Genomic DNA, 10,670 nt, shown 5'->3' on the forward strand with positions numbered 1-10,670 from the left:
TCATTTTATTCTTCTTCCTATCATCTTTCTTTTTCATCCAAGCATTCTTTGTGTCGATATTCTCTTCGCAGGGATTTTTGTATGTCATATTTTCATTCCTAGAATAATTCCTGGTAGAAGGAAGCCATCAATCAACATCTGAATGAATGAATGAGTCAGCATAAACCAGATCTCCGGCTAGGCAAAGGGTAGATGACTGAGAGCACTAATGAATGATACTACAATCATGATACTACCATCCGTACATTAAGTAGTCAAATAGCTAGTTAGTGTCTAAAAGCTAAACTGAAAGTTGATTTGTTGAGATAGTGAGTACTACTTACAAAAACCCCAAAGTTTGTAGCACAGTATGAAGGACGATAAAATGTTGGGACCAGGATCACCATTCCGTGAGTGCGTGCTGATGCAGGAATTTAGTCTCAGGCTCGTTGGAGCTGAGTGAATGGAGGTTAACTAAGAGTGAGTGTAGGCTTCATCTGCCTGGGGCTTCCACTTCTGGAAATGACTGATAATGTAATTCAGCACAACTCTCCCAGTGAAAATGAGCAAAAAGCCTGGAAAAGATGAAATAAAAATATGGGCTTGAAAGCCCTGATGCACGGAGAAGACAGTAAATAATTAATGGGTCAAGATCGGGATGAAGAAGGAAGTCCCGAGAGGCGTTTGGGAAATTCTTCCCCTAACGACACCTGCTGCCGTTGAAAGAGGCGCTGAGAGTCTGAGAGGCAAGGCAGGGCTGCTGACAGTCTGAGGAGATCAAGAAAACAGAAAAACAGAAATTAAAGGTAGAGTGAACCCAAAATAGGAGAATGTGTTTATATCAATAGTAAGGCTCTACACATCAGTAAGAAAAAGGGAGGCTATAAAATAGCAAAATATCACCAGACTTAAACAGGCACTTCATAAAAACAGGTGTCTAAATGGCTAAGAAGCAGGGAAAGTGCTCAATATTATTGATATAAGCGAAATGCAATGTAAATCCACAACGGATAAGTACCGGGCACATTGTAATCCAACAACACAGACCAGCAGCCGGTGAGGAGATTCCAACTCACGAGGACCCACTGGGACAGGAGAGAACTGCCGCCTATGGTCCTGAGGCTGTAAGTCATTGTGGGGGAAGACAGTTTTCTCTCTCTCCCACAGAGCACCTGATGGGTTTGAACTACTGACCTTGCAGTGAGCAATCTAGTGTGTGCCTAGTATGCCATCAGAGCTCCTCCCACCACCCCCAAGATGAGGATAGCAAGGATCGACGAGGGTGTACCATTTGTATTATAAATGGATGTGAATTTTAGAAGAGCCGTTGGCATGCTTGCCAAATTGAAACTTGCAGGTATAGCGAGAGTTTGTGGTTGGTGTTAGGTGCCGTTGAGCTGGCTCCAACTCCTAGCGACCTACTATGCACCACTGAGCCAGACTCTGAACAGGCCCGCACACCCTCACCGTTTTTCCTGTGTCTGAGCCATTGAGGCAGCCACTGTCTCAATCGAACTCGTCGAAGGCCTTCCTTTTTTTGGCCACCCTGGAGGGGCCCAGAGGAGGCCCTGAAAAGGTTTTAGAAAAAATGGAATAAAAAGATAACGAGTTTTTCCCACATACTCTTTAAAAGCCTCTAGTACACACTCTACCTGTATATGTAATTATATTTCTTTCTTTCTTTGTTGAGTTTCAGTTTGGAAAATTTCTACTGAATTATATTCAAACTTCACTCATACTGTCCTTGGCCGTATTAGTCTAATAATGAATGAGTCCATTTAAGGCATCCTTCATTTCTGAAACAATGCTTCTGATTTGCTGCATTTTCTTTTGAAGTTTTCTTATACACCCCTACTTGTATTGCCTATTAATCAATGATAGATTGATAACTACTGATGAATTAAATGTGAAAGGTGGAGACAAAGTGGAATATCCGTAGTTGAAAAATATGGCCTTGGTGATCAAGTCAGCACTGGATCCCATGATAGTCTTGCAAGACCAAACAACTTCTTCACAGACAATTATTTTCAACAAATGTATCGTGACTATACACATGGACCTTACCAGAAATCAAATTGACTACATGTGTAAGGAGACGATGGTAAACTCGATATTTACAACAAAAACAAGGCCAGGGGCTGACTGTGAAACAGTTCATCAAGTACTCATATGCAAGTTCAGGTTGAAACTGAAAAGCAACCAGTTAAACACAAGACCCTAAATATGATCTTGAGTCATACTTGAATTTGGGGAACCTCTCAGGAGAAGATTTGAGCACTAAAGACTGAAGAACAGAGTAGTTGTGGGATGACGTGATGGCCTTCATACATTAAATGTGGGTGAAAGGAGGCACGGATGATGTAAGACAGGAAAATAATAATAATTTATCATTTATCAAGGGTTAACAAGACTGGGAGGGTGGAGGAGGGAGAGAAAATAGAAGAGCTGATACCAAGGGCTCAAGTAGGAAGAAATGTTTTGAAAATGATGATGGCAGCATATATACAAATGTGCTTGATACGAATGATATATAGATTATTATAAGAGCTGTTAGAGGCCCCAATAAAATGATTTACATAAAGAAATAATAATAGCAAAAGGTCATTCATTACCAAGAGAGGAAAGAAAGAAAAGAGTATAGAGGAAGCCAGAAGAGATCCTGACACTTGCTTCTGAACAGAGAGCAGCTGAAGTGGCAGGAAGAAGTGGTGGAGTTAAATAGTTACTGAACAGGGCGGCTTACGAAGACAAGTAACGTGTTATAATGAAATGCGCAAAGACCTGGAGTTAGAAAACTGAAAGAGAAGAACAAGCTCAGCGAATTTCAAGCTGAATGAATTGAAGAAAAAAACTCAAGCCTAGAGTCTATGCATATTATATTCTCTTTAAAAGAGCCTATAAATAAAATCTCAAACTCATGAGCTCTCGTGACATACTGGATTACACATCGAGCTGTTAAGTACAAGATCAGTGGTTCAAACTCATCAACCACTCCTCAGGAGAAAGATGAGGGAGTTGACTTGATGGCAGTGAGTTTTTTTATTAGATAGATAAAATAGGGAAGGATGTAGCAAGCATCAGATGAAGAAGGACTATATCGTCATTGTACAAAAAAATGATTTGTTATCCAGTCATTTCAAGAAGTATCATACAATCAAGAATCGTTGGTACTATAGGAAGAAATCTAAGCTGCATTGAATGTATTGGGGAAAAAAAATAAATCTTTGGCAATTGATGTTTCCACAAAGGGATACATCACTGGGAGGAATCATTTGGAAGATAGCTATCTGTCAACTGCCTACAAGAAATCCAGATATGTGCTCATTCCAAGAAAAGTGATTGCTTTGTCATTTTGGACAATTTAAAAAATTTGGTTGGACATCAGAGACACTGGAGCATATGATCAGAACAGAGGTCAGTGGGCCTTGAGTGTGAACTAGTCTGGTTAGGAGCTGGTCTAGGGCTAATGTTTGCTCTAGCTCAGTGCTTCTCCACCTTCCTAACGCCATGACCCTTTAATACAGTTCCTGATGTGGTGGTGACCCTCAGCCATAAAACCATTTTCGCTGCTGCTTCATAACTGTCATTTTGCTACCGTTGTGAATCGGGCGACCCCTGTGAAAGGGGTTGAGAACCGCTACTAGCTACAGGTGTCTGGCTCTTGAGATTCTCCTGAGCACATGGTTTTTGTTTTTCCCTCTTGACTCTGGACTTCTCTACATTCTCCTTATTAGAACGAGTCTGTGTTTTGTAGCTCTTTCAGCTGTGTATATTATAGTTGTATTATGCTGGAGCTTGTTGGTATGGTGATAAAGTGTGGGAGAGGAGGGTGATCTGTAAGAGGGTCTGTGTGTCTAGGCTGTGATCTTGGCTGGTGTGTCTGCAGTGCTACCGGTTGTCCCTTCCCCACTCCCATTCCCTTCCTGGACTGCATCTTTCTCAATGCATTTCTCTGCGTGCTGACAGCTGTTGACATGGTTTCCTTGACTATGTCTCACTTCCTCTCCCCCCACTCAGATGTGGCAAGAAGACTGTAGGGAACTGAAATGTGGAGGAATAATTTTCTTCCAATTAGGATAAGGCTCTATGCAGCCTTTCTCCATTTTAAAAAAATTAAATACTTTTATTAGGGGCTCTTACATCTCATCAAAGTCCTTGCATTCATCCATTAAGTCAAGCACATTTGTACATACTGTATATACTGGTGTATAAGCTGAGTTTTTTAGCACATTTTTAATGCAGTTTTTGTGGTAAAATTATGTGCCTCGGCTGATATTTGGGTTGGCTTATACTCGAGTATATATGGTATGTTTCTGAGTGTATTTTACAAGGATTACTCTTTCCTTCCTCTTTATCAGAGCCACCAGCGGATCTTGGGGAGTCTTCGTTGGTCCATCGAATGAGAAAAAGGAAGACAAAGGTGATAGTTACTCTTCATCTAATAGCCTTTCTTCTGAAAAAGAAGAACCATGGACCCAATTCCCTATTTCTTTTAGTTTTGTGTGAGCACTAGTCTGATTTACCTTTCCTTGGATTTATCATGGTCACTGCCATTCTCTAATTACCACAATTTCCACAGTAACCTTGGAAGTTCAGTGGCAACAAGTGTGTAGAAAATCCAAGATGGTGTCTGAGTTTTGTAATGGCTCAGGGTACAGCTGGATTTCAGGCTCTGATGCAGTCGTTGGTGCTGTTACCCAACCTCAGGGCTTCTTCCCTTTCCTCGCCACTGAAAAAAACGCATACACTGCGTACAAGAGAAACACAAGAGAAACACGGAGTTTATTCTCTAAATAGTCTCATGACCCAAAAAACCAAGGGCTCTCCAAAGTGGGGACACGTGTGTCTCTTATCCCAGTAGACTTTTGTGATTCTAACTACCTCTCCCAACTCCCCACGCTCTAATCCACCTCTGTCCATAAACAAAGGGCTGGTGGATGAGTTTTTTCCCTAGATGTTTTCTATATGGCTTCTCTAATTTGATCTCCCTGTTGACCCATTTTATTGTGTGTGATCATTTTATTGGGGCTCATACAACTCTTATCACAAGCCACACATACATCAATTGTGTAGAGCACACTTACACATTTATTGCCCTTATCATTCTCAAAACTCTTGCTTTCTGCTTGGGCTCCTGGAATCAGCTCCTCATTTTTCTCCCCCACGCCCCTGGCTGCTCCCCCCTCCCTCATGAACCCTTGATAATTTATAAATGATTATTTTGTCATATCTTACACTGCCCGGCACCTCCCTTCACCCACTTTTCTGTTGCCCGTCCCCCAGGGAGGAGGTTGTATGTAGATCCTTGTAATAAAAACAGTGGAGGGGAAATGCCCCCAGTGAGTCCCCACTGACCATAGACCAGGGATGTGAGTAGCCTGGCTACCAGGCAGAGTGCATTGGGAAGTAGATCATTCTGGATATAGTTAAGTTAAAGTTTAATACCTTAGTATTTGATCTTCTTTTTGAACCATTTAAAACATGTTCCACTTTCTTTTCTATTGAGGTTATTCTCAGTTTTAATTTATTGTTGATAGCTTTCATTTTGTTTGTTTGTTTGTTATACTTTTTTATATATGAAATCCAGAATAGGCAAATCTATAAACACAGCAACCAGATTAATGATTCCTTGTGGGTATGGCAGGGGATGTTGGAGGAAATGTGGAGCTAGTAACCATGAGTACAAGAAAGAAGAAAAATATTCTCAAATTGATTGTGATAATGATTTTACAACTCTTCCTGATATGACTGAACCATTGAATTGTATGCTATGTGGATCATATGCCAATACAACTATTTAAAAAATAGGTTTGGGGTGGATAGTGTGTCAGATGATGTGTTTCCTTCCGGTGAATCTTGGATCTGTGGTTAATTGGAGGACATCGGTGAATTAACTGTGCATGTTGTTGGGCCTGGTCCCAAGATGGAAGGAACCTAGGGCCATTCGTTGAAGAGAGGCTTCAGAGGGAAGGCTGATGACCATGATTCACAAGATGGGAGATTTAGACAAGAGGAAAGTGAGTCACAAACCAAGGAAGGAGAAGATAGCTGTGGGATTTAGATCATAGAACGCTAGATCGTTGTGTGTGTATGTGTGCACGCACACATGATGGTGGTGTCATAAAAATAGCAAGATTAGTCTAAAGGTTTCATTTTTCAATTGCTCAAACGTGGAAAACCTAAATATTATCCTACAGATTAATTAAATCCCATGGAAGCATATACAACAATACAATTAAGTTCATAATAACACGAGTTGATCTGCTTTAGGGAGGAAAAAACCCCAAAATTCAAATGTATTTTATAGGCATTCCTCTATTAAGTCTTGAACAGGACAAAGGCAAAGCAAAAACACAAACCAATCAGCCGGATGAGGGAGCCCTTCTTCATGCGACACTGCATCGAGAGTCTGGAGGCCTCACAGCCTGGTTATATAGAACTGAATGTATAGAACACAGAAAACAACGGAAATTGTCAAAGAATCTTGATTCTTCAGTTCCGCATTGTCACAGGCAGGCTACAGAAGGGTGAAGCGACCATGAATGGGAAATTTACACTGCTACAGACGAGAGATGTTCACAGCATTGGCTCTGGGGCCTTCCAACAACCTTGGTGGATGTGGTATGATTCGTGGCCATGCTGCTCCGGTGCCCCAAGTTTCACTAAGACAGGCTAGGAGGTTGCCCCTCCCTGACCTGGCCAGGAGAGTCACAGAACCTCACTTCAAACACTCAGCCTGAGGGCAAGCTTTTCACGTTGCTGATTAAGGGTCAGAAAGAACTCGTTCCGCATGAATCCATATCAAGACTCAGAATGGAATTAGGGGTCCCACGCAGAATGTGAGCTCTAATTCAGCTCTCACAAGCATAAAGTTAAGCAAAATAACCAGGAAACAAGAAACACCAGTTAGAAAAGGGAAAACGATGGGCGAGTTAATTCTCGTAGAGTTGCCATGGAGAGGAGGAAAGAGGTAGATACTGGGAAGGTCATGAAGAGTGATTTTCTATTTCTTGAACTGGTTAGTGGTTACATTTGTATTCACCAGGTGGTACGTGTGTGTTTTTGTTGTTGTTAGAGGAAGGTGGATTGTCTCTTTGCGCTATTATATTCACAATGAAAATGTTTAACAGAAGTGACTCACATACATTGGGCATATCCGTTTTCTAAAATATGAATCCATTATGTAAAATATGAGGAGACCATTGGGGATAAATTCTTTCCCATTTATACTACTAAAGTTTTGTTTACAGGTTAGACATTGTTCACAGGTAACTTGACATTTATATATAAAATTAAAGTCTGCCTTCGAAAAACAGTAGGGCCTCTATTAACAGGAAACATTCTGATACCAGACATTAAAAATAATAAAAATGTGTCTGGAAGCTATATAATAGAGCTGGGATTTATTCCCGAATGTAGTGTATGAAGTTTATGGTACATACATTAAAATATGTATATTAGGTGACATGCCCTTTAAGCAAAGGTAACAGAGAAGATCTGGAGAACTCGCAGGAAACAGCCTTTGCGCCACCCCAGAGCCGCCGCCCTCATTCTGGTTTTCCTGTTCGAACAGTTCTTTTGGTTGTTGTTGAGAATATGCACAGTACAATACACAGCAATTTAATGATGTGTGCACGTGAAATTCAATGCTAATGGCTATATTCTTCCAGACAAGCAACTGTTCTAGCCATCCTTTGGGAAGCAGTGCTTTTCCCAGTAACACGAATTCATTACTCCCTCTGATCTGGGATTGTCAATTTCATCTCTTATAGCCACTTCTTTAACAGAGCGTGATGCTCCCTTGCGACGTGCATTGACCTGAGGACCTCGTGCTGAGTGAAGGGAGTCAGTCACAAACGTACAAATATACTGTGAGACCGCTGTTATAACTGCACAACCGACGCAAAGTTTTCTTACCAAAAGAAACCGACTTTGACGGCTGTGGCTGTGTGCAATCGTTGAATCCAGCCAGTTTGAACCAGTTCGGCATATACATACCTATTTTTTAAAATCATTTTATTGGGGGGATCAAACAATTTTATCACAATCCATACATCCATCCATTATATCGAGCACACTTGTACATTTGTTGCCATCATTATTCACAAAACATTTGCCTTCTACTTCAGGCCTTAATATCGGCTCCTCATTTTCCCCTCCCTCTTCACTCCCCCCTCCCTCACGAACCCTTCATAATTCATAAATTATTATTATTTTGTCATATCTTACACTGTCCGATGTCTCCCCTCACCCACTTCTCTGTTGTCCATCCCCCACGGAGGAGGTTATATGTAGATTCTAGTAACCGACTCCCCCTTTCCACCCACATTCCCTCTACCCTCCAGGCATCGCCGCTCACACCACTGGTCCTGAAGGGGTCATCTGCCCTGGATTCCCTGTTTCCAGTTGCTATCTGTACCAATGTACCTAATATTGTTGTGTTTGGTGAACCAATGGTGCTGGTAATCAGGGTGCTCACTAAGGTGGGCGGCTAGGCAGCTGCTCAATGTGGAAATCACAAATTTACATTCCTTATTCTCTTTTAACATCAATCTGTGGAACAACACATTCTAAATGCCTATAGTAATGTTCATTCTGTCTGTAGGTATAGAAAATTAGACAGAACGATGCTTGTAATATTTATGTATTCATTTCACAAAACTTTTTATACTTTTGATGAAATTCTACATTTTTATTCCTTTTCACTTGTTACTTCAGTGGACAAACACATATAATAAAGAGAAAAAATTCCAAACAGCCAGAGGGTGACACACCGCCATTCATTGCAGCCACGTGTTAAAACTAGGCTAAGACTGGTGTCAGCTCTTGCTGTGAGGTAAGAAGAACTGGAAAAGGCTTTTTCAAAGATGAGCATAATATATTTGGAGAAGTTGTTCCCAGAATATCAAACACAAGGACTATTGTTTAATTGGCCTCCCTCTACAGAAATGGGATCCTACTCCTTCAGTGGCTTGAAGGTTACAGAAACACACAGATGCTGCTGCTCAGATAAAAGTGAAGAATATTGCAAGTGAGCATGCTGAACAAGAAGCAATATGGAAATATCTCAAATAGCAGTTTTATATTTAAGATTTTTTCATGAAGATTTGAAAATGCTTTCTTATAATCTAGTTTTGTATACCTCTTTTATTGCTACTATTTAAGTATTAACTGTATGCAATAATAAACTACTTTTTGGGATACCTTTTTTATATTGAATACAGTATTAGGAAAGCAAATTAGTTGTTAAATTATTTGAATCCCATCACTGGGTGTGTGGATGTGAGAAACAATAGATGCACTTACTTGGGTGAAAGGAAAGAGTATTCTACAAGAGAGAGAAGAGAAGAGAAATCAAACTGGGGCACAGGACAAGCACCGGGAAAGTTTGATGCATACTTTAAGTTGTTACATGCAAACTCGATGATCTGCCATGTAAGCCTCACGGAGAATTCACAAAGCGTCGTTTCAGCAAAGTGCCCCGTGCTCTAATGGCTCATCCTTCCTGGTGCAGTGAAAGCTGCAGGCGGAGTTTGTATCCTCTGAAGGAGCTCCCTTGCCTTCCTCCCTTCACTGGTCACTTGGCCACTCCACAGTGGTGTTGCGGCTTTGCTCGGACTCTGCTTCTTCTTTATTCTGTACTTCTCTTTTCATCAAATGTATGTATCTCTTGGGCTATTTACTTATTTGTTTATTGCTCTTTACCTATGGATTCCATTATGGACCTCTTGCCTTGGGTAGATCTGCGGCACAAGTCCTCGTTGGAGTGTCGAGGAGCAAAGATGTTACTTTGAGGACTAGGGTACGCCTGGCCCTGGCTATGCTGTTCTCCATTGCCTGGTGCGCATGTAAAAGTTGATCACTGAATAAGGAAGACCGGAGAAGAATAGCCGCGTTTGAATTGTGGTGCTGGGGAAGAGCATTAAAATTGCCATGGACCGCTTGAGGGACAAAGTGCTCTGTGTTGAAAGGCTTGAGGCCGGAGTGCTCCTTAGAGGCAAGGGTGTTTCCAGGAGACACTGGTCCCTGGAGAAGGACAAAAATGCTTGGGAAAGTAAAGGGGCAGCCAAGGAGAGTAAAGCCACCGAAGCTGTGGATGGACACAGTGGCTGCATCAGTGGTCTCAGGCATAGGAACAATTCTGAGGATGGCACAGGACTGTAAGGTATTTCATTCTATTATGTATCAGGCCATTATGAGTCAGAACTCGCTCAGTAGCACCTAACAACAACAACAACAACAACAACAGCAACAACAACATGAATCCTACTGGCTCAGGACTTCTATTTCATGTCTTCTATTCATAGCCTTCTCCCTGGCTACTCCCTGAATTTCTGCCCCCACCTGTAGTGTACCTTATATTCTGAGCCTCTGAAAGACCTGCTCAGTACCAATGGTCAAGCACTACTATGCAGAGATGGTACTTGGCAGACTTCTGCCTGGTTCTCCTCAGAGAGGGCAGGCTTTCTTCCCTTTCTATTGAGAACAGTATTTGGGTCACAGCCCGATGCTTGGGCCCATAATAATGTATGGCTATAAATGGATAATTGTGGTTCTCAGAGAATATGTTATATCATCCAAGACAAGAAAAATGCTTAGCTGAACCTCTTAGAAGGAAGAGAAGGCAGCATGATTTATGTATTAAAAGATCTGAAAAGAACCCCAACCTATGTTTAGTTAAGAAATGGCAG

The sequence above is a fragment of the Echinops telfairi genome, unplaced genomic scaffold (genome assembly GCF_000313985.2).
Source record: "Echinops telfairi isolate 266 unplaced genomic scaffold, ASM31398v2 ScPeMD7_11;HRSCAF=52, whole genome shotgun sequence".
NCBI classification, from domain to species: Eukaryota; Metazoa; Chordata; class Mammalia; order Afrosoricida; family Tenrecidae; genus Echinops; species Echinops telfairi.